The sequence below is a fragment of the Ylistrum balloti genome, unplaced genomic scaffold (genome assembly GCF_031769215.1).
Source record: "Ylistrum balloti isolate Yb309-2 unplaced genomic scaffold, AGI_CSIRO_Ybal_v1 Utg370344, whole genome shotgun sequence".
Taxonomy (NCBI): domain Eukaryota; kingdom Metazoa; phylum Mollusca; class Bivalvia; order Pectinida; family Pectinidae; genus Ylistrum; species Ylistrum balloti.
The window spans coordinates 417,435-436,178 of NW_026782247.1; the positions used below are offsets into that span (position 1 = coordinate 417,435).

General features: G+C 34.5%; 1 protein-coding gene across 1 annotated transcript in view; it reads left to right on the forward strand.

Moving 5' to 3' along the window:
• The window catches only part of LOC132553716 (neogenin-like), a 188,807-nt gene that overhangs the window by 126,346 nt on the left and 43,717 nt on the right, over positions 1-18,744 (forward strand). The gene's annotated exons all lie outside the window — the stretch shown is intronic.

The following is an 18,744-nucleotide window of genomic DNA, read 5'->3' on the forward strand; positions in this document are numbered from 1 at the left end:
GTTCCTGTAATATATATCAGTCTACATACCAATTGTAATGTTAGGTGATTTACATGATTTTGTGGTTTTGTTATGTTGTCATAGTAATATTTTGTTTCTTGTTTTTCCAGGTAAGTGTCCGTTAGTTGCTGATTGAGAAGACTGATCTTGAAGTTGCTATGGTTACACAACTGTATGTATGACAACTGTGACAAAATGAAATTGTGTCCTGTTAGAATGAAAACAGGTGCTTGTTGTTCCTCTAAAGTACATGTAACTGTTAAGATTGACACAGATGTAAGACGTTCTAATGTAAAGACAATTTAGATAATTGAATGATTTGTCATAGGAAACCCCTGAAAATTGGCCAAGATATTTAAAATCATGGTGTGAAGTATTATGAATTCTTTGACTGCGATTCATCACTTTGTCAGTTTTGATTTGGACTTAGATATAATGAAGGATTTAGTTTATATAACAAGAAGCCTTAAATGTTGACTTGTTTACTGTGAACAGATGGCTGTAGTATCCTCCTTCCTAAGTCCATTTTTATTATTTTTTTTTCACTCGGGATAAATTCAGCATTTTTATGATTTCAACAGTTATGGTATCTTTTAGAGCATATTCGGCTACTCATTGTAGTTACTGATCTGCTTCAGTAATTGCATCCTTAAGAATTCATCGTGTTTATAAATCAGGATCATTGTCAGGAATAGCTGGGTGACTAACTCTTGTCATGCTTGTCCATTCAACATCCATTGTCGCTCCATGTTCCTGGGACAGGATTAGTACAGGGCATGATGGGATAGCCCATAAATCCATTCCCCCACTAGATGGTGCTGTCATGGTAGGTCATAAAAAGACAAACAATTTGTTAGGAGAGGTTTTTATGGTTCTTGTGAAATAATAGTAAGATGAGATTGCACTAATTGGATTATTTTTTCACGTTAATGTCTAAGTTAAATAGAACATAGTGTGATCGTTTGCCAGTTACAATAAACACACATCTTCTGTCGTTCCTTGTAGATCGTCTACCTCTATCATTCTCATACATGCTTTCTGTCCCTTAATAATTAGCAACCCTGTTCATGAGTTTGTCCAAGCATTCCTTCATAGACCATTTAGTTTGTGTTCTGGACACAATTGTCTATCACTATAAACAGATTTAAGAAAATTTGAAAACTTTATCATAAATTTTGGAAAGTTAGAAAAATTAGGAAAAAATTGTAATGAATTTGGAAAATTAGAAAAATTAGGGAAAAATGTAACAAATTTCACATTTTCTTATCAAGTTCGAAGTTCACTAGTTCTTGAATTTTTAAATATCACAAGGCTAAGTTTGATAGAGAAAGTAGAATTTTTAAATATTTAAGGGGATTGGTTTACAGATATGCAGAAAACGGTCTGCATTGTTTTAATTGTCGATCACCAGGTGGCATAGTGTGTAACAATTTGGGATGGCCTCTTTATAATCGGTCGACAATCTCCCTCAAGTGTGAAATGTTGTTATCTTCAGAAATACCAAGACATCTCCGGAGTCTAACTATGCCGTTTTTTATGTGAAAAAAGAAACAAATTTAGAGAAAATTGTCTCAAGAGTGCAGTAGCTTTTGTTTTTGAAGTGTTGAAAAAATGGAAGGCCAATAGTTGTGTTGACATGCTGCAAAATGTGTTTGTCTGAGTGACAATGTTAATTGAAGGTTGTCTGATCTTGTCGAAAGGGAATTTTTAATGTTTTTGTCTTTGGGAGTGTTTACACCTTTGTTACAATATTGTCATCTTTCTTAACATTGTAATTGGTTTTTTGCCGTTCTCTGTTGAAATGTCACACTTTTGGGAGCGGCTCTTGTTAATGATCTTAGGTCATCATTAGGTGAAGCGATGACAATGAACATGCAGTGTTTTTACAGTATTGTTATTTTGTTTAAGACCGGCAGTGATTTTAGGCTTTTCTTACACTATGGTATACAGTGTAACAAAATATTGCTGGACCTTAAAAGACATCATTTTGAAAATAATTAGAATCAGGGAATCGTTATTCATTCTCCTGTTTTAAAAATCAAATCAAACTTTTATTTATTTTACAACAATTCCAAAACAAATTATCCAATTTACATTAATCACTTCTGATGGCCTGGATGGAAATGTGCTAAGTGTCTTGTGTTGGAGTACCCGGGGAAACTCATAGGTGTTAGGCAGGTGATTCATACCAAATCTATTTTGGGAATCAATCCAAGGATGCCACGATTTACCACCCAACCACCAATCATCCTGTGATGAGTATACCCTGACATTGAGTCCTTGGTAATGTACCTGACATCCTGAGCCTAAAGGAGAGAACATATAGATATGGCTATTCTATCTGTGGATTTTCTGCATTAAGCTCCATATTGTTTACTCATATCATATATTGTTTTTATATTAAGCTGAACTCCGGAATTCTATAAAGCCAGGAGGAGGGACGTATGTTCTATAAATGTTTGTGGTATTTCAACCTACTTTGTTGACAACTGTAAAGGTTGTCTCCCGCTTGGTGACATTTCAGTCTGATCGATAACATTAGCAAAGATGATACAACTTATTGTTCAATAATGATGAATGTTATCAACAAGCAAATGTCACAATGTAATTTTATCATAGGACAAGATTTACTTTCATTTCTTCCTTTTCTTCTCCCTTAAGTTTGAAAAGATTTAGCAGGCTGAGTGAATGCAGGACTGTCATGTTTCTCATAGTTTTGTCATCTGTCTGCGTGAACACTGTTATCACAGGGTACATGGCCTGTATCTCTATCTCCAGATGTAAATTCCTGTCTAGCCAATATCAATAGCTTATGTAACCTTTTAATCAAATCCTTTGTTGTCTTTTAGAACTACTTAGGTCAAGGGTAGATTAAGTTAATAAGTCAAGGTCAAATCATAATTATTGTTGCTAGTAACCTGTAAATACAGCCTATAGCAAGGAAGATAAAGGGAGGTGGAAACCACAACCTGCACTCATTGTGTCCTGTTTATATTGATGTCAAGGTCAGCTAAAGCTTAGGTCAAGGTCACAGTGTAATGGTGACCTGTGCTTATAGCAGATTGAAGTATTCTTTATGTCCTTGTTATGTTGATGTCAAGGTCAAGGTCAATGTCCTCCATCTTTACAAATGTCTTGGTATTGCTGACATTGAGGTCAAAGTTCAGTGAGTTGAGGACTATGTAATGCTGCATTATAACCCAGTCCACTTATTTATATTACTGTGCAGAATTCAAACCACAACTGTTATTTTCTTTTGATAAGCCCACCATAATGTGTACCTCAAAAATTGGATCGTGGGAATTTTTGGAGACATTCATCTCACCATCTGATCAAACTTTGGCAGAGTTTCATACTAACATGGTTCAGACAGTTAGATAATAGATATATACATTTAAGGCAGATAATACTTCTACAAAGTCTACTTTTATCTCTGTATCTAAAATCCAAGGCTTTCATTATTTATATCTTATCTGTATATTGATGTTTTCAGGACAAAATCATCAGCCGTATGATTGGTTTGAAACATAACATCCTGATCAGTTGCTAGGACACCAAACCCTTATACATTATATAGAAGTTATATACTTTAATCAAAGAGGGTCAGTTTTTATCATTGTGCTGGCATAGTTTCTTTTTTTTAGAGTATAAAGAGATCACAGGTAGTATAGAAATGTATAAAGACCAGTTGATGGTATTATGTGTGTGGTGGTACAACAAAGAATTTGATTTATTCTCCCTTTCTTTCAGGGAGGTAGGGATCATTTATTGTTACCCATGCATGTTCTCTTGTTAGTTGCATCACATCCAGCCATGGTGTGTTCTGTCACATCAGTGTCATATCTTGAGAATACGTCATTGCATCATAACATTCTACACATTCTGATCTGTAAAGAACTTGGAGTTCTCGTGTCTTATGTATTTTCTAGTCTGTCGGAACAAGGTTATGAAAGAAAAAGATTTTACTGAGAGTGCAGCGGAGGGCCTTCAGAATATGTGCCATCCGTAGACAAAAAAATATTGTTTAGACGATATTACAAGGTTTGTTGGGAGGTGTTCGTGATAAGCTGTGGGTATCGCAATGGGATGATATAAATGTTAATATTGACCTCTTGTCTAACATGGAAGGCTGGAGGAAATCAATCGTGGTGCATTAAGACTAGTAATGTCACCCTGTGTACAGGGTCAGGTGTTTTATCTGGTCCCCGAGGAGAGGATGATGTACGAGTCGTCTAGCAGACATGTTGTTTATACTTGGTAACCTTTAAAACTGTTGAGACATGCAACAATCGCACACCTGCATATCACAGTGTGGGCTGTAAGATATGGTTCTGATAGTACAGTGGACAGTATCGGAAATCAAGCACTCAAGGTGAAGCAGTTCAGATTGTAACTGATATGCTTCCTATTTCCTTCAAATTTAAATACATATATATTTTTTTGATATATTTTTCATTTTCACAAAAATTGCATGTCACAAAAATGATACCCCACTATATTGTATATTTATATATCAGTTTTGTTAACAAGGACTTTGTGAATGACATTCTTCGTAAAAGCTGGTGATATAGCCAATATACCTGTAAGAAATGTTGGAATTGATTTCTTCATTCTAACCCCTTGATATTGTTTCTACAGTGAGAGAGGAAGAAGCTGTCCACAAACACCCACTAATCCACTTGATTAGCTTGCTTTGGACCTTCATTTTGTTATATACATAGTTCAGAAAGTTATTTTAAGATTTTTAAGGTCATAGAGGCATTCACAAAAATGAATTATTTAATACAATATTCCCAATGCGACTTCAACAGTTGGTACTGCCAATACTACAAAGGAAACAGAGGGTTTTTTCTGCCAAAACCAGAATACAAAAATGATGAATGTATTAATCATGTATGACAGAGGGAATTGTTTCACATGATGTCGGAACATTTTCTTTTGGTTTAACAGAGGCTCTGGTTCGTAAGATGTGACAGACTGGCAGCCATTTTGATTCTGTGGACAGGTGTGTGGGTTTGGCAGCCATTTTGATTCTCATAACAAGTGCTGGTAGAATTAAATGGAGTGTTAGAAAAGGAGAGAGATTTGTTAGAGTTTTGTCTGGGACACAACAAACTTGTGTTAGAAACAGACAGCATGATTCCTTTACTGTAGAGTCTATAGACATTGTGTGAGAAGAATTGTCAGAAACATGAGTTCTGTACATGCCAACACATTCCACTGGCTTAAACATCAGATTTAGATACAGCAGTCTGCCTCTGGGTTTGTTACCGACAGATGATATAAATCCTGTGGCAAAATGGTTTCAGTGGTCTAAAATTGAACAAAAAGGAATCAATCAATCAGTCAATCAATCCAACAATCGCTCAATTAATCAAGCAATTAAGCAAGCAGAGTTATCTGCCCATTGTGTAGACATCAGAAATGAATGGAAAGAAGTTGACAAATGTTAGAATATTGAAAAAATTAAATATGACCTGAAACTTAAAAATCAACACTATTTTATTGTCAGTAGAAATTGCCCCCCGTCTGAATTTGAGTAAAAAATCTTTTTTTTTTTTTGTTTTATTGCTGGAATAGGGAAAGGCAATTTAAAAGAAATTGTATGGAAAAATTCAAAAGTTGAAAAGTCAACTCAAAATTTTCATATTTCCAAAAATGATTGGTGTTACTGTACGTGAAGACTTCATCAGATAATGACCATTGTCTTTGTTCCTCGGAGTAAAGAATCCAACATGATGTCTAACGTTTGTTTAAAGTATGACGAATTGTAAAATAACAATGTCCGCCATTGACTTAAAGATGGTGTGGGAGACCGTGATTAGGCTTAAGTGTGACAGAACATGTCTTGACAACAATATAACAGCATAGACAGTTTACACAGAGAACATTAGAACTGGTCCAAGTTGATCTTGATCAAACACTATTTCTGTTTTATTTTTTGTACAGATTAATTTCCAGATCTTTATGTATTTTTGGAGATCATGTTTCTGTTATTTGATTATCTTTTTGTTTAAAAAAGAAATTGGAAGTTTCTTTTATTTTGACAAAAAATCAATTTTACATTTAGTTCATATTCTGTAATTGATGAAGTGAAAATTTTTTGATAACTGGAAAGTAAATTTGCACGTATTAACAACATGAATAGTTGTCTTTGTCAACCTCTTTACTAGCTATTTTATCAAGGTTTAGGCAAATCTCTTGTTCTGTTAACTAATCATTCAATTCACCTCTGGAACTGTTTCCTCTGACTTATGCCTGTTTATGTAAACTCTTAAGAATTTATTTATTGTTTTGCTATGTCTACTGTAAGTTCACATTAACCAGTAGATTTTAATTTTAGAAAAACTTTGAAATCTTCATGTTAATGTTTGCCAGTTCATGGTCACCATATGTAATGGAAAGTATCCAATGTATTTTATAAATGATAAAAAAGAAATTGTAAAATGTATTTGTGCATACACCATGACGTATTTAATACACAGCAGAATATACTCATGATATTCTATTGAGATTATGCTGAAATTATTCCAGATATTAGTAGCGTCTTCCCAAATATTAGATTATATGCAATGTACTGAGTATTTTTTAAGCCTTTCTGCCTCGAAATTTTTTCTATCTCGTCAGATATTATCATATGGAGGGATTTGAGACTTATTAAAAACCAATTTTGGAGATTCTGACATCAATTTAAACATGTAGGAATGTTTGTGGTGTGGTTACTGAGAAGGTGGACATGTATTGTCAGCTAGAGAACCCGTTATGAATAATCAAACATATTGAAAGTGTTCAGGCAACATCATGCGAGAAGAAATGGTTATTATTTTTACAACCAAAACTATTTTTTCTCTCGCTTAATTGAATAACGACCATGAGGAAGCATTTTGATAGTGCTCCGATTTCACCATCATTCAACAATCGGTGAAGGTTATTGATGGAGAGCAACGCGTGTCTTGGCAGGAAGCTCTCTAGAAATGAAAACCATGATTGTCGCCATTAGTCACTGTCCATTGTGATAAAAAACACTACAATCCTGTCAGAACCCATTAAGGGGGCTCGTACTACTAACAACTGAAAGAGCGACAGGAGAGCTCCCTTCAAGAAAAGATAATTTGTGTTTTCACATGAATTTCCTTTGAAGGGCTGTAAAAACTGCAAATCATGTTAGCTGTTGGCTATTAGGGCATGACTCAACTGCTTTTGTTGTCCCTAGGTCTCAAAAGAGTTACAAAAAGGGGAGGTAATTTGAGTTAATTTGGCCATGTGCTTAACTGGTTGTCTTGGTTCTGGGATGAGTTCTAAACAAGGGAGATAATTTGAGTTAATATGGTCGTGCCCACTGTGAGTGGTTTATTGGACTGGGTTGGTATGGAGTTGTGTAACAAGTGATAATTGGTCGACTCAGAACAAGTTATTGGCCCTTTCATTTGTTGTCATGTGCTGGCATGTACACTAATGAGAAAACAAATTAGATAAAAAAATTCTCTTGTGTATACTATAACATGGGGGCTCAGATATCATGTCATAACTTAACGAGAAAATGTTATACTTCAGTGGTATAGCACCAGAAATGGTGGCATTCACAGAAAGATTCATTTTTATGTAGCTAATCTCTCTGACTGAAGAAACAGGGACACTCTGATAGGTGCTGTACTGTTTTGAACTTTTATTAAATGACATTTTCAGCAACACAACTAGACAATATGATAGGACAGTCTGGATTGTTTCCTTGGTTTAAAGGTCAGAATTATGTCAGTAAGGCTGGGTAGAAAATTGAATCCTTCAGTTTTTATTGTTATAATGAATTATATAAAATTGGCACCGAATCAAACCAAATTACAATGGTATCAAGGTTTGATACTTTTTTATACCCTCTTGCAATGAAATTCGGGGAAGTATATTGGAATCACACTGCCTGACCGTCAAGACGTCTATCTGTCCACAATATTGTATCAAGTGTATCGGAAAAAGTGCTGAAGCACAATTTCTCAAACCTACTACATTCTTATCATATGAAGTTGTGCCCTTTCACTAATTGTTAAATTTCAACATTTGTTAAAGTTATGCCTCTTTTTATAGATAATTTGTTTGGAATATTGTGTCAAGTGTACTGAAGCAATATTATAATATTTCTCAAACTTGGCATGCCACATCCTTATGATCCATGTCCTAATAAAGACCTCTTGGAGAAATGTGTTTGGGGCAAGCCCTCCAAAACTATTGTTGATTAGGTAGCCAGGGGACAGTTCTAGTTAAACATTGGATGAGATAAAGTATTAGGAAGGTGAGCAGATACATTGTACCATATGTTTCTTCAAATTCTATTATAGTAGATGTTATTTCTAAAAATATTGATATTACAATACATTTCATTGCTATATACCATGATTTTCACGATAAAAAGAAGCGTTAAAAAAAAACACAAGCCATTTGTCAAGAAATAATCTGACTCAGTTCACTTATCATAATTTGTTTCTCTTATCAAAGTCAATCTTTCATTTTCTCCCAATAAGAAGTGATGTACTTGGTGAGTGGTCTACTTTTCATTAATTATGAACCCTGCGTGGTGCCCCTGTAGATGCTTCAGACAATATTAATCTAATTTGGTCTGTCAGTTTTTATTATGATTATTTGTTGACAAGTACCCCTTCTGGAGCCCCGCTTATTCCTTCATAAATGTGCAGGAAAATGTTGGTTACTTTATCTTTTTTTTTTGTATATTGCAAATTTCCTCAAACAGAATTTTTAAAAAAAATTGACAATTTATGTTAATGAACATGATATTGTAACATTGGCCTTTCATTACCATTCATGAAATATAGAAATAATTTGATGTTTATATGAAATCCCCCATATGTGGCCCCTTATCTGTCTCCATATTACCATCCTGCCTGTTTTATCCATCTTGTCCCCACTGTAGTCCATCAACATGAAATTAGTTTTTAAATTTTACCTAATTGACAATTTGGGAACCCCACTCTTTTTTCTAAACATTTCCGGATCTGACATGATTTGGGGAGGGCTGGTTGGGAAGATGGAGAAAGGAGAGGGTGGTATGATTTAGAAAGAGGAGGGGGGCCTTTTCCGTAAAGGAATTTGATATCGAGATTTATATTAACAACTTTTTAGGTTAAAAAGAGAGAAAAGAAAGAAAAGATTTTAAATGTGGATTAGTTTACAAGTAGTACAGTACACGACGTTTTACTGAGGGGACCAACTTGGGTCACAGATTCAGAATTGGAATTGGTAAATGGAATGAAACAAATCCATTCTTTATAAAAATTCTTACATATTTTTAGCTTTAAAGACACTTTAAGTATTACAATAAAGGAAAGAAACAATCTACTAAAAGTCTTTTAATGAAACTGTAATAAGTGATGCGTTTTAATTCACTTAATTGAACATTTTGTTTTAACACAAAATATTCTCAATCTAGATTGAAGTTAGTAACCTGTTAAATATTTGAAAATGAATTTACTGGGATCCAAATTTCAAAATGTTAAGTGAAAGGTCTTTCTATTTAAAAGTCTTTAGTTTAACAAATGAATTGATATTTGACAACCGCTAAAGAAATCTTCACAGAAGATGGGTTTAGAAATAAAGCATTCAATGTCACAAAGGACTGGGGTTCCATACAGGCTGAGGGTCTGGTAGTTTGTAGGCAATTATCACTGTAAGGACCAGGGCGGGGTGAAGGGACAAAGGGCGGGGTGGAGGCGGGGTGAAGGGACAAAGGGCGGGGTTAAGGGACAGGGAACTGTCACCAGTGTGAATATAGGGTAGTGAACATGCTCTGTTGACGAATAAATGTCCAAAAAAAAAATTCTATATAAAAGAAATAACCTGCCAATAAAGACCATATCTATATAAAAGAAATACCTGTCTATAAAGGTCAGTTCTTTGTATAACAAGTAACTGGATATGAAAGGTGTTTTTATATACAGCAAAATCTGTCTGTAGAGGTCATTTCTATAGAAAGCAAATACCTGTCTATAAAGGTCACCTGTATAACAATAAATACCTATCTTTAAAAACCAACTCAGTATAACGAATACCTGCCTATACTGGTTAACGAATACCTGCCTATACTGGTTAACGAATACCTGCCTATACTGGTTAGCGAATACCTGCCTATACTGGTTAACGAATACCTGCCTATACTGGTTAGTGGTTTTGGTTAGCAGTGTAAGACAATTCATAGTTATATGGAAAGGCCACACCTGCCTGCAGAGAGCACTTTCTGCTGTTCCTTTGTATAGCCTGTAGAGGTTATGGGCCTGACAAGATGACACCATGTTGATCAGTCACATGGTCCACTACCCCAAGTATTGAACAAATAAACTTAAGTAAACAATAAGGCTAATATCACACAGAGGTAGTTGAGGTTGTCAGACAGAACCCCTGCAGTTATACGTTTCTCTATGGAAGACTGGATTAAAACAGAATACTAAGTTGCAGCTGGTAGAACAGTTGTTTTCCAGGCGGAAGTGTCATTTCTCTTACAAGAGTCTGAGTCGGTGACAAACTTCAACTGATAACAAAGCAAGGCATTTGCCAAAGTGTCTTTGTGAGTTTACAGTAGTTGTTTCAGCAATTTGTTCGAACAAGCAGGACCTCTGTGTGTGTGGTGTGGAAGGGATGGTATGTCCTCCTCCCCCCACCCCCAAAGCTCCCCATCCCCTCCCCCTCTGTGATAGAGGAATAGCTGTTAGCCAACTATAAATGACAGATAAACAACGTCAGCGACAGATGTTTCTACTAGTTAGTAAAAGATTGGCGATAAAAAAAAAATGTTCACAACTGCCAGTGATAAAAAAGTTCTGATAGTTTTATGGTGATGAAAATATCCAACAGCATTTTAACTAAGTTAGTTAATAAAACAAACCAGGGATTGTCAGATTTATACCCTGCATATATGACAATTCTTTTTAGAACTTGTACAAAACTGATAGCAAGTTAATATTTATAAACCTAGTTTATGGAGAAACGGGATGCTCATTTTTCATAATTACATTCAAAATGGGATCAATATTATAAATTAATCAAGAGGATATTCTCAGAACTAGTATGAAATGAATATTTTGTTTATGGGTTTAACATCCTCACAACAGCCATAATATGAGAATAGGGGTAAGATAGATATAAAAAGCAGGAAAGGTTAAGTTTAGATTTAATGTTGCTTTACATCATATTAACAGCCAGGGTCATTTAAGAATGTACCAGTATTTGGTGGTGGTGGAATTAAGCTGAAATGTAACAAGTACCTGGAAACTGCTAATATAGGCCTCAAACTCTTGACCAAGATGCAGAGGGCTAGTGATATAGATGGTCATTTGCCTCCAAATAGCACTCGGCCACCAACATGTCAGCAGAATCTGAGTTGATGAAACATGAAGGAATTGAAAGATTTCTACAGGGACCACTGAAAAAATCTGAAATCAGGGGATATTTTTTTTAAAAACCATACAATCTACCTTTAACCTTTAAAGGGAGATAATTTCAATTAAAAGAATTAGAATTGATGCAAGATAGCAACCTAATTTACCTCCTTCCATTAAAACAAAGCTGGTGTTTATATTTTCTATCAAGAAATTTATTTTGATTTGATATGACTCTTAGAGTTAAATAGAATTTCTGGCTGTACCAACATATTAACCTATAGTTTGATTTGACACAGAGTTGTCTCCCTTCAACATTACTCCCTTGATTTGATGTAGGGTTAATTCCCTATAAACATTACTAGTGCTATATGATATAGACTTTCTTCCCTTTAAAAGCTTCCAATTAACATTATCTTACAATATGAATGCATTTGTAACTATCAGAATGTCTGCAGTGCACATTTACTTGTGTTTCAATAGAAATTTGTCTGCATACTGTAGACATTATTTCGAGGTTGTTCATCCATTACATTACTTCCAGACTCGTATATCATTCTTTACAGAGCAACTGAACATACTATTTACCATGCATGCCAGGATTAAGACAAGTTCATGAAATCCATTAAATTGATGCTCATCTTGTCCAAGTAAATTTTGTTGTTTATCAGCATTAAAAAGAAGCAAGCCAATTTTCTGCATGTCTAATCTGATGATTTGATGCTAAATTCAAGAGAAGTTAGTGATGTTTAGACAAAGTATCTCATTACCATCTGTTATTATACTCTGCACAGGTCTTTAAGACATGGCTGGAAAAGGTCCACAGTGTTTCAGCATTATACAGCAAACTAAAACATTGAAAGTACTTCTCATGTCTGTTAATCCTGTCATGTACTCATGTCCAATTGTTTTCCATTCAAAGTCTTATCTTGAGAATTTGGTTCATATTTTATCCCACAGTATCATAACATCATGTTCTTATTTTGTTGGTACTCTGTTTTAAGATAAAAGGGTCAGAGTTCAGAGTTCAAAGTTTACAATTTCTGTCGATATATTACACAATGATGTTTACTTCTATGCATGGAAGTGGGGGCATTCATAACATACAAATTTGTGATGCATTCCATATCTTTTAAGAGGAAAATCCCCATTAGAGTACATCATAATGAAAACTATAGTGGCTAGGATGCCACTTTAAAAGCCATCAGGTCTTCTGATGAGGTCACAAGTAGCAAATTACCAGCAAATGTCTATCAGACATCTTCTAGTTTTCATCTTTATATGATGCTGTAGTGATAATCAAATGAATGAAATAATGTTTGTATAGATAAGTAAATAAAAGTTTGGTTGAGGTTTGGAATCTGTGACACTATGGAATATGAATGTCCTTTCTCAAAAAAAATCTTAAGAGCTTTATTTCTTTGCCCAAATTCCTTGGTTACACATGAGGTGTAATACATGCTGTGAGCACCAAATGTACATAGACGTATATACCAATTCTCTACCACTAAGTATTTTAGGGAGTGTCCAAAGTATACTGCTGCAATTATGTTAATTATTCTCATCTTCTTCCTATATTTGTTCCAACTTTTTCACAATTTACGGCACGATGAGTAACTCCGTGTATCTGCAATATCAATTATCTGCACCAAACGTCTGTCGGAGAAGAGGTGCACTCTGTGGAACTGAACCTGTAACTCCAATAGTCTGTGTGATTTGTGTACCTTGTACAAATGTAACTGAATGCATCAACAGAAACCATTCAACGCAAGAAAGCCATGTCCTGCTTAAAAAATCTCTATCTCAGCTTGTCAAAATTTGAAGAGATTTGTGTTGAGGTTACGTTAGAGTTGCAAGCCACGAAAATGGTTGTTTTTGGCCACACAAAGACGTGGTATGATTAATGAATTTTTGTTATTTTACTTTCATCGCGTCATGTGTTATGTTAAAACCGTTTGACTTGAGCTGAAAAACAGCCTCCGAGTTTTTATCCCTTCAAAACTGTTTATATTACAAGTGTTTTACTGTCTTTTTTTAATTTATCAAAACTGTTTCTGTGTATGTAAGATATTTTGAAAAGAAAGAAAAGTCTGTTTACATTTATTTGCTTTAACAGCTGTACAAAAGAAAAATTAAGACAGGTAAAAAATAGACAGCCCTTACTGCTACTGATTATGAAGACTAGCATAGATGTATCGTCAGATTTCATAGATAATGAGTTTTAATTAAGGTTTAAGTTGTAAATGAAGCTGCTGAAAGAATGTCATTGGTTATGAGTTCTACAGTAGTAATAGGAGATCAAAACTAATAAGATAGAAGGAACTTTTCAGTTAAAACTTAATCAAAGTTGACTTGCTTTACTTAGTGTTGTTTTCAGTATTTAATTATCCCTCTAAAAGTGCTAGATACTTTGTTCTGTGAAACGTTGTGTTCATTGTAATGCACAACTGCCATTGCATATTATTCTTTAGCTTTTGAATTTTGCTTTGGAAATTCATTAATGTAAACCCAGAGTGCAAATTTACACATAAACTCGGTCTGTGAGATTGTTGACATTTATTTTTCATACTACAGTAAATGTTGGTGGGCTTATTGCCAGACGTCAGCTTTTTGCCAGATAAATATAGCATTTTCCTGAAACTTTTTCTTTAATTCCAAGTAAGAAAAATGGAGGAATTAAACTTAGAAAAAATCCTTCACTTTAGGATAAAGGTATTTGTACCAAATTAAGTCAGATGCATCTTTAGGTGAAAGGAAGTCTATTTTGTTGATAACTGGTCTGACCCCTTAGGGCTAGAGGGGCAAGGGAATCAAGTATATATAGGAAGTGAAGGAAAACCATTAAAGTCCTTCTTATTCAGTTGCTAAAATTGTTGTCCATAAATTCTGAAAGAATCGTAGACGTTCATGACCATTAGCAGTTCCCAGTAGCAACAAAACCTTGTTTCCAGCAAAGCAATCAGTCGAGGATGTGACAGGAAAAAGGGTTGGTCATGAAGATTTTTACTTGGAAGATATATAATTTGAGCCATGTCACATACAATACAGAGGTTATTTTCACACCAGACACTCAGGAGGCTGCAAAACAGATGAAAGATGTGGAGAAAAAACTTGACGAGTTATGTAACAGGCACTGATCTGATCAGACCAGATGTGATGTTGCGACTAGTGGAATGGTTGCGACAATTAACATTATTTTTCATTCAATATTCTTAGATGGGCAAGGTTCGTTGTCAGTGTCCTCAGTCTGGCAGTGTTCATAATCTATCAGTGTCCTTAGTCTGGCAGTGTCCTTAGTCTAGCAGTGTCCTAGTCTGTCAGTGTCCTTAGTCTGTCAGTGTCCTTAGTCTGGCAGTGTCCCTAGTCTGTCAGTGTACTTAGTCTGTCAGTGTCCTTAGTCTGGCAGTGTCCTTAGTCTGTCAGTGTCCCTAGTCTGTCAGTGTCCCTAGTCTGGCAGTGTCCTAGTCTGTCAGTGTCCTTAGTCTGTCAGTGTTCCTAGTCTGGCAGTGTCCTAGTCTGTCAGTGTCCTTAGTCTGTCAGTGTCCTTAGTCTGTCAGTGTCCTGAGTCTGTCAGTGTCCTTAGTCTGTCAGTGTCCTGAGTCTGTCAGTGTCCTTAGTCTGTCAGTGTCCTTAGTCTTACAGTATCCTTAGTCTGTCAATGTTTTTAGTCTTGCACTGTTATTGGTTTATCAATATAAAATTTGTTCATATCCATGAGTTCAGTAAAACTACTAGCCTTGTTAAAACAAGAAAACATAATCTGTAATCCAATCCATACAACATCTAAGATATTAAAGCTGTTATAATTTAGTAGACATTAGAAGAGAAGCAGTTCTTTTCCAGTGCCTTGTAATAATCAAATTGATCTACATTTCATTTGTTTCATTAAAAAAACCCAAGTTGTTCTGTAATAAGCCCACCCTTTAGTCATATATTTGTTGTTTGCTTGGCCTCTTGATGCATTGCATGATCAATTCAAAAATTCAAATAGAGTCCCTTACAATTTGTTTTGATGAATAATATGATCACATGTGAATCAAGCCTATTGGTTGGTGTAACTCTGCAAAAAAGTGCTTGGATATCCCAGGATTAGCCATTCTAATTATTTGTGTAAGTCTATAGAGATATCCAGAATTTAATCTCTGAATAACAGGATGATATAATGTACTGTCTAGTACATGTACAGTTTGTGCTGAATGTTAATTGGATTATCAGTGAGATTTCTAGAAGTTCAAGAACTTTAAAAACTTTAAATTTTAAAATATGATGATGGAGCTGCAATGTTGCTGGAAAAAATTAATGCTTAAGATTATACAAAAGTCAATATTGTTTGATAAAGTTAAATTCTTAAGATTATTCAAAAAGTAGAGTTTAAGTTTTCTGACAGAACCCAGTGTACAAGTCATAAATTGTAGCTTGCTTTGTTAATGGTTAAGTTCCACATTTTTATTGTACTGAAGGGAATTCTGAAGCGTGATTTGATAACATGCCCATTTTGCAGTTTTCTGTTATGTCAGAATGTAGATACATTAGAAAATATCATCGTAAATATTTCTAAAAAGTACTCTTTGTCTAGAGTGTCAAAGGTACATGTTCTCACATGCCATGTATATCTTTTTATCAATTTATTTTGTATAAAAGACAAATTAAGATGCCAACAATAGCAGTGATCTCTCACCTCTGACCTCTAACCCAAGAAGTATATGTGTTATCAGGTAGGAGACAGGTGTAGAATTGATTGCCAGCCCCCTGCAGGGATGCATTTTAATCTGTCAGTAATTTCAAAATAAATAAGCCAACATATTATGTTTAAAAACAGTCATTCCCATTTCTTGCCAGCTTGGGAGGTAAAGCATACTATAGACTATGATTAAACAATGTCTGGGTTATTTAAGTGCTTGAATTGATTGAGGAAAACAATGTTTTGTGATGAAAACCAAATAAACTTGGCTTTCCATGTTTCATGTTTCATTATCTCTTTGTTGATATGTAAACTGGAGTTTTAAGTTTGGTTTTTAATCAGAGTGTAAGCCAATGTTTATGATGGGATGGCTGTATTGGACGTCTGTCTGGAAAATGTGGCGAAGCATTGGAGACTTGGAGTCGACAGAGTAGCTGGGCTATGTTCTATGAGGCGACTGTAACCATACACAATGTCTGACAATCTCATATACACTGTCTCCTAGAAACAGCTAAATCAAGTCGTATCAAGTATTATTCGGTATGAAAGAAAGAAATATTAATCAAAAGGTTGTGTATCATATGTATTCAAAATAATCACGATCAGGTTGTTGACAGAATTATCATTTCTCTGAAAAACAACATTAAGAATAGCATTGAACTTTTAAAATGGAAATCTTTTAAGCTTTAAATATATTGCTTGGTTTCTAGGTAGCAGTCCCCTAAATCTCCTATCTGTTATATGGATCTTATTGTCGGAAATTTCAAAGGCTATAAATTTTGGTGACATTTGTTAACAAGTCGTAGGTCTTCAGTAACTTTTTACACAATATTGAAATTGTGTTTTTTATTTTGCTTCCAAAAATACGTTTCGTAAAATTTGAAAATTATATCAACTACACATTAGTCAGAATTTTACAGATTTGTTAACCATGTTTTAATAAAATGAATAAAAATATTAAACTTAGTGAAAGTTTCTGTTTGGAAACAGATAGTTTTACAACATCAGATTATGAGAGATAAATCCTAGTTTGATATATAGCTTTGAATTTTCTGTACATTTGGTGTTTTTACTTGGTACTTATCTATTGTATTCGCTTTTAATTTAGTACCATCCCATGTTTACACAGAATTGATGAAACTAAAAAAAGCCCAACCTTTTGGTGGATTATAAAAAAGAGTTTTTGAGAGGCTTTCACATTAGGCTAGAAATCAATACCCTTATCCCTGTAGTACTTAGAACCAAGCAATGTTGCTGACATGGCTACTGAATGGCGGAAAATTGATAGAAACCTGGCATATTTTTGGTGGAGCCCTAATTGGAAAGATTATGAAGAATGGATGGAAAATATAACAAATCTTTGTATGAACAGAATGACGCTGATGACGAAAAATTGTAAATGTCTATTGAAGCAGTATAAATAAGTTACTTTGAATAACAGAAGATTGATAGGAGTTTTATTCTTGAATGCAGATATCTAATGCAACTTATTTTAAAAGGGGAGATAACTAATTTTTTTCTTCATGCAAGGGGACGTAACTGATGAGGGTGTTAATGGATTTACATTTTAACCTAAGCCTTCTGTAAGAATTTACAATCATTCATCACTTGAATGCTATCTTACAATGCAGACAATTTAACTTGGTGATTAACTGGCAGAGTTTCTACTACGAGGTGAGGAGAATAACAGAGTTACAACTGACAAGGGCAGATAACTGAGATTAGTATGTGCAAGATATTTCGATTCGAACATTATCCCACAGTAGTGATTAACACTGTTGTTAGGCTTAAAAACATAATATTTAAAGACTCTAAAAACTCAATACTTTATGTTAGATAAAATTTTATTAGCTCAAATTAATGATATAAAAACTTGGAACAACTGCTTGGAATTTGACCCAATACAGGACACGTACTGAATGATGCTGAAGATGAAGAAGACACCAAAAATGTAATGTCAGGGCGAAATTGTTTGTATTATCATGGAAATGTTTCTGTGTTGTGACAGATTCATCGTTCTGAGTGGATCACACATACACATCTGTCCTACACGACATTGTAACCATGCCAGTGGGATCTTTGTTCTATATCACCCAAAACAATCTCGTTGGATTATTTTGTTGTTTGATCTGGGTTATTCTATTTTGTTCAGTAGGGATGGCAGGTTATAATTGACCGTTTAACCCTAAAGGGCATTAGGTCTTTGTGATCATGTAAATAAAAATGCAATAATAATTTAATTTTGTTGACATTTTCTCAGTTTACAAAACAAAAGATGGGACTTCAAAGGAACAATACCATGTCTATTTTTGTGTGTACACTATTTCGTGTTCAATCAGGCGTAAAAATAATCAGATTGAGGTATTAAAAAGCACTCAACAATTTGCATAATTACACACAATTTTAAAAAAGAGGCTTTATCTGACCAACAGATTGGATTGATTATTGTGATGGTGGTGACTAACCACAGGAGAAATGCGGAGAGTACAATAGCAATAAAAATCGTGAATAGTACAATATTAATATTGACAGGCTGAAGGAATCAGAATACTTCGCAGTCTGTCTGCTTAATTCTAGACGAAAAAATGACTGTCCATCCTAAACAAAGAGTAATTATTAAAATAATTTTTCAATGATTTTTTTAAAAAATAATATTCAAAGTCAAGTTTGAGTATTTGAATATTT